Below are 7237 nucleotides of genomic sequence, written 5' to 3'. Positions count from 1 at the left end.
AGAGAGAGAGAGAGAGAGAGAGAGAGAGAGAGAGAGAGACGGAGTCTCGCTCTGTCACCCAGGCTGGAAAGCACTGGCGGGATCTCAACGCACTGCAACCTCCGCCTCCGGGTTCAATCGATTCTCCTGCCTCAGACTCCTGAGTGGCTGGGATTACAGGCACGCACCACCATATATCCGGCTACATTTTGTATTTTTAGTAGAGACGGGGTTTTACCATGTTGGTCAAGCTAGTCTGGAACTCCTGATCCACCCTCCTTGGCCTCCCAAAGTGCTGGGATTACAGGCGTGAGCCACCATGCCGGGCCTATCCTGCATATTTGAACTTATTTGAGTTTAATAAAAACAGAGCAGAGAGAGAAATGGCTGGAAGCCTAGCAGCTCTGAGCTATCTCATGTAAGGCTTAGCGGGGAATCCTGACCCAAGTCCAATCTCCAAGCTCTAGACATCTCACCAACAAAACAGGAAGCCAACACATTCTGGATCTTCTTTCCAAGATAAAGGCGACCTTTTACAATATTTTTTTTTTTCAGAGACAACGGAAGCTGAAAAATAATTGCTGAGAAACGAGGAAATTTTCTAGAAGAACTTAAATCCAAAAGGCTATGGGATAGTAATGAGAAGTGGAGGAGAACAAAAAAGGCATGGAAAGTAAAATCAGGAGGAAAAACAAATCTTTTAAAACAGCCAAGTGTGGGGAGTTGGAAAGTGAAGCTCTGAGTAGAAACCAGAGTTACAAAATTTCAGAGCTGGAAGGGGCCTTATAAGGAAGCAGAACTGGGCCCGAGGACTAAATATTTGCCAAAAACCACACAGGCAATTAGTGGCAGACAAGACAGGACCTTCTTTTTTGCTAACCAGGGCTCTTTCCATTGAAACATGTGGTCCTCTCAATATCTAACTAAAAACCTTTCACAAAAATCCAAGTAAACACAGAGAAACATCCTCTCTTCTGTCTTCACTGCTTTCTCTGCCCACACGTGCACATGTGCACACACAGCCACAATGATAACAATACAGGAAATTGAAGGAAGCCATCTGAAACTTCAACGTCGGGCACCGCCGCCACAGATAACATATCAAATGCAAGGCTAGAAAGCAGCACTGTTCACATTCACACAGGAAGCCCGACTCAAGCTGTTTGACCCTATTTAGTAATCAGTTCCATACTCACAAAAGAATGCCAGAACAAAAACAGAAGGAAAAGAAAAAAAATAACTCCAACCATCCTTTTCCTTTGGAAGAGGATTTATACCAAGAAGTTTAAAGAGAGGCCCAGCTGGTTTATAGAATTTTGCAGGAAATTTGGGGACCTCTGTGATTCCATTGTCTTCCCCTGCCCAGGAAAGTAGCCATACCAAGGCAGTTATGGGGATAATTCAAACAAATCAAAGCCATATTTCACCTCAATTGTGCTTATACTATAGGCAAAAGTATTTTGGACCTAAATATTTCTGATAATCATCAGATGCATCCTGGTCTCATGGGAAATGCTGAGAAAACCTATGGGGCTATTATCCACTTACTAGCTCTGTAACCTTAGGCAACTTACTTAACTGTTCTGAGCCTCTTCCTTCCTCTACCAAAATGAGATTGATCAACTATTGCCTTCCAGAATAGTGCTGAGGCAAAAATGAGAGTCAATGTTCTATGGCACGAAGACACACCAGGAAATATTAGCCGTTTTTTTCAGATGTATATATACACATTTAGTAATAAATATATATTTAGTAAATATTAAACATATATTAAATTATATATAGTATTATGTATAATTATATAAAAATTATATACAGTAAACATTACATATATATTTAGGTTTTTATATATACATACATATATATATATATATATATATTTTTTTTTCCTGAGACAGGGTCTCCTTCTGTCACCCTGGCTGGAATGCAGTGGCAGAATCATGACTCACAGGAGTCTCAACCTCCCTGGGCTCAGGTGATCCTCCCACCTCAGCCTCTCAAGTAGCTGGTACTACAGGTGTGCCACCACACACAGCTAATTTTTGTCTTTTTTGTAGAGACGAGGTTTCACCATGTTGCCCAAGCTGATCTTGAACTCCTGGAGTCGAACAATCCACCTGTCTCGGTCTCCCAAAATGTTGGGATTACAGGGATGAGCCACCGGGGCCGGCCCCATTTAATTTTTCTATTTTGTTTAATCTGTGTGGACTTGGGCCTCAAAGAGAAAAGTGAGAAGAAAATACCTCATATACAGTGGAGCCACTGGCGAGTTCTCTTAGGCCTAATCTACATCTGAAGTTCTCAAATATTTTGGTCTCAGTACCCACCTACTTTCTTAAAAATTGAGGATTCCAAATGACTTTTTAAGTGTGGGTTATTGATATTTACTATATTCACAAATAATACTCAGGGTTGGGCACGGTAGCTCACACCTGTAATCCCAGCACTATGGGAAGCCGAGGTGGGCAGATCACTTGAGGTCAGGAGTTCAAGACCAGCCTGGCCAACATGGAGAAACTCCATCTCTACTAAAAATAAAAAAATCAGCTGGGCATGGTGGTGCACGCTTGTAATCCCGCCTAGTTGGGAGGCTGAGGCAGGAGAATCACTTGAACCTGGGAGGTGAGGTTGCAGTGAGCTGAGATCGTGCCACCGCACTCTAGCCTGGGTGACAGAGTGAGACTCAATCTCAAAATAAAATAAATAAAATAATACTGAGGAAGTCTTAAATATTCATATAAAAGTAAAAGTAATATATTACATGTTAATATAAATAACACAGTTGATGAAAAATGTATTTTACAAAACAAAACAAAAAAGTAGTGAGGATAGTGATGTCATTTATAGTTTACAGATCTCTTTAATGTCTAGCTTAATAGAAAACAGCGGGATTCTCATCTCCAACTCCGCTTCTACACTCAGCCTGTTGTAATAACTTGTTTTAGTGGAAGTTCGTGAAGAAAAATCAGCCTCTATGTAGGGGAGAAATATTTTAACAGCTTTTTCAGGTATTGGTGCTTATGGTATGATACTACACCTAAGTTCAGTAAGTACTAGTTTTTTAGAAGTTAATTTCAGTGTTGAATCTGGAACCTTAACAATGGAGTTTTCTGCAGCTTTTAACAATGGAGTTTTTCCTCTGTTACAGGAATTCCACTGATTTATTTTGCACTTTGAATACATTTTACCTATGTATGATTTTGTAACATTTGGAAGATATTGGTTCACTGAGTTATACAGATCTTCCAATTTCAACAAATTTTATTACACAACATCAAAAATCACTTTTTAACAATATTACCACCAATCTCATCAGAATAGTCTCTGTAAGGAAACTGTCAAGCTCACTGTGATAGACATAAGTTTTCTATAGTTTTTGTTTTCTCTTGAGTTCAGATTTTACCTTTGGCAACAAATACTCTCTGTTATTTTACTTGAGGTGACAATCTCGCTTTATTCATTTTTGAGAAAGAATTTCTGAAATATCTAAGTCTAAAATAACCATAGTTTGTCTTACATAATTTAAAGTAAAAACAGTGTTCCAAGAAAAAAGAAATGGTTAAGTTAACTCACAATTCAATTACCAAGTGTTTTGTTCTCAAGAAAACTAACATACTTCACTGTTCAGCAGAACTGCTTTTGTGCCCTTCCCATGTGGTCACACAGAATATTAAATGGATACGAACATAAAGGTCAAGGCTTAATGAAATTAATTTGTACTGATGTATCAAGGACATTCTTAAGTGAAACTGACATTCATTTTACTATAAGTATGTGGTAATAATTTGGTGCCATGCTAAAATGACAGCAGTTTTACCCCCTTTTGCTTTGTAAAATATATATATTTTTATTTTTTTTGATGCTCTACATGCTCAGAAAACTATATTAATGAACTACAGAAATTACCCCAAAAGTACAGTCTTTGCTTCTGCACCATCCGTGGAGATGTAAAGAGAGTGAAAAAGGCAAATAGTGTCCTAATATTATTATGAAAGTAGTTTTGACCTTACAAACTCCCTGGAATGGTCTCAGGGATACCATCTCGTAGTCATCCAAGGCACAGTTTGAAAACCACTGCTCTCAGCTCCCTTTTACACCTTTGCATGCCTCTTTACTCAGTGTTCAGCTCCTGGTGATCTTTGGCTCTCTAAGTTTCCCTAGTGAAACATTCAGTAGTGTTGTATTGCTTTAAGTTCTCTGATTTAAAATGTACTATAACCTGGCAGGGTGTGGTGGCTCACACCTGTAATCCCAGCACTTTGGAAGGTGGAGGTGGGAGGATCGCATGAGCTCAGGAGTTCGACACCAGCCTGGAAAACATAGCAAGACCCTGTCTCTACGAAACGGAAACAAAAATGAGAATTAGCCGGGCATGGTGGTGTGAGACTGTGGTCCCAGCTACTCAGGTGGGTGAGATGGGAGAATCACCTGAGTGGGGGAGATGGAGGCTGAAGTGAGCCATGATTGCGCCACTGCACTCCAGTCTAGCTGACAGAGTGAGATCTTGCCTTAAAAATAAATAAATGAATAAAAAATAAAACAGAATGTACTATATCCTCTATTCACAACAATAAAAAATTTATTGAGTACCTAATATGTGCCAAATAGTGTTCAAAGCATTTGAAAATATAAACGTCAACGAGATAAGCAAGGTCACTGGTCTTGTGGACTTTCTATTCTAGAGGGAGAAAATAGACAGTATTTTTTGTAAGTGAATTATTTTTTGTAAGTGAATTAACGTACAAGGTAATTGATAACTGCCAACAATGTTGAGTGCTGTGATAGCCATAAAAATAAACCGATGTGACTCAGCATGATTGGGTGAGCCAGTAGCCAGGTGGCCCCAACCCAGCAGATGTCACGTTTCTGCATCTGTCGTGCATAACAGTACATCAGAAGTGGGGTGACTGAAGATTCCAGCAAGAATCTGGCTACCATAGAATCGCAATAGCCCTGGAAAGCTGGGGAAGAGGAAGAGGACAGAAAGCAGGGTTGCTTATATTTGAAAGTGGTGCTCCTGGCCAGGCACAGTGGCTCATGCCTGTAATCCCAGCACTTTGGGAGGCTGAGGTGGGAGGACCACTTGAGGTCAGGAGTTTGAGGCCAGCCTGGCCAACATGGTGAAACCCTGTCTCTATTAAAAATACAAAAATTAGCCAGGCATGGTGGCAGGTGCCTGTAATCCCAGGTACTCAGGAGGCTGAGGCAGGAGAATCGCTTGAACCCAGGAGGCAGAGGTTGTAGTGAGCCGAGATGGTGTCACTGCACTCCAGCCTGGGCGACAGTGAGAAATTCCATGAAAGAAAGAAAGAAAGAAAGAAAGGAAAGAAAGGAAAGAAGGAAGGAAGGAAGGAAGGAAAGAAAGAAAGAGAAAGAAAGAGAAAGAAAAGAAAGAAAAGAAAGAGGCTCTGGGCAGAATGTAGCCTGGCCAGTCGCCAGGGGGAATAGCAAGTTACTGAGAGAAAGTCACTTAAGAAAAACTGAGGCCAGGACAAGAAGCCACTCTGTCCTGCTGGGGGCCAACATGGGATGCTGATGTTCCTAGCTGCCACTTGTTCTGTCTGAGGATGGTGGCAGAAGGGGGCAAGGATGGAACTGGGGCTGTTTGTAATGTGAAGTTTCCATTACCCTGATGGAAATACCCAACTTACAGTGATACTCAGAAGCTGGCTACTATTTCCGCTTTGGGGCGTTCCAGAGCTGCTTCCAGAACATACTAATACTTTTCATCTGTACCAGTATTCACCTAACCCAGTTATCTAGGCCAAACCAGACAAATGACAATAAAAAATAGTCTGGGCATGGTGGCTCACGCCTGTAATCCCAGCACTTTAGGAGACCAAGGCAGGAAGATTGCTTAACGCCAGGAGTTCGAGACCAGCCTGGGAAACATAGTGAGACCTCGTCTCTATTAAAAACATTTAAAAAATTAGCCAGGTAAGGCCAGGCGCAGTGGCTCATGCCTGTAATCCCAGCATTTTGAGAGGCCAAGGTGGGGAGATTACTTGAGGTCAGGAGTTCAAGACCAGCTTGGCCAATATGGTGAATGAAACTATGTCTCTTAAAAAAAAAAAAAAATTAATTAGCTCAGCCTGGTGGCACATATCTATCTGTAATCTCAGCTACTCAGGAGGCTGACACAGGAGAACTGCTTGAATCTAGGAAGCGGAGGTTGCAGCGAGGTGAGAGCGGGCCACTGCACTCCAGCCTGGGTGACAGAGCGAGACTCTGTCCGAAAAAAATAAAATAAAATAAATAAAAATTAGCCAGGTGTGTGGTGGCTAATTTGAAAAGTACTTTGCCATGGAGGAAACAAATATGATGCTACTCACTCGAGAAAGTTGCGGTGGAATTAATTCCTTTATTTTGGTTTTCCTCTCTCCTTTACCCCAGCAAGATGCTGCTGCTGTTCATGCTGAAGGAATGTGTCTTCTGCAGTAGGGCAGCATCTCCCAGGCAAGCTTCTGGTGTTTTTCTGTGATGCAGCTGCTCTCCCCAGTCCTGGGACATGGGCTATCAGCCTTTCACTCCGCCTCTCCCTGTGATCTGTTCCCTGGGAGTTAATGCTGTTCTCCATGCTTCACTGAGGAACCACGATCTGGTTTCATGGGTTTCACGCTTTTCTCATAAGTATGAATTATTGTAACCACAACAGAGGCACATTTGATCCCTTTCGCAGGTCATTTCTCTCTTAGCCACTTCGTGTTTTCCAGAAGACATGTCCTGGAGTGGCTGTAGGTCTCTGCAGAACTGCACTGTAGACCGATCATGTGCACCCTACTTCAAATGTGGAAAAATCTCCCTGCTGCAGAAATGTGCACCCAAAGCCATCCATTCAATCTCCTCCTCCATCAGTTAGATAATAAGACACTCCCCCTTCTCATTAAATCAGAAAATTCTTGAAGGCAAGGCTGTTGTTTTTCCTTGCATCCCTACAGTCCCAGCCTTTGGAGAAGGTGCTCACATTGTAAGAACATTAGAAAATTTGATTAGAAAGACTACTGCACTGTATTTTTTTGTGAGTGTTTGTTTTTTGTTTATTTCTACTTTTAGAGACAGGCTCACACTGTTAGCCAGGTTTGAGTGCAGTGGCATGACCACAGCTCACTGTGGCCTCAACCTCCTGGGCTCAAGTGATCCTCCTGCCTCAGCCTCCCAAGTAGCTGGGACTACAGGCATGCACCACCACCCCTGGATAATTTGCCTCTGTTGTCCAGAATGGGATTCAAGCAATCCTCCTGCCTCAGCCTCCCAGAGT

Source organism: Colobus angolensis, unplaced genomic scaffold (assembly GCF_000951035.1).
Source record: "Colobus angolensis palliatus isolate OR3802 unplaced genomic scaffold, Cang.pa_1.0 Scaffold14, whole genome shotgun sequence".
NCBI lineage: Eukaryota > Metazoa > Chordata > Mammalia > Primates > Cercopithecidae > Colobus > Colobus angolensis.
This window is presented reverse-complemented; position numbering follows the sequence as displayed.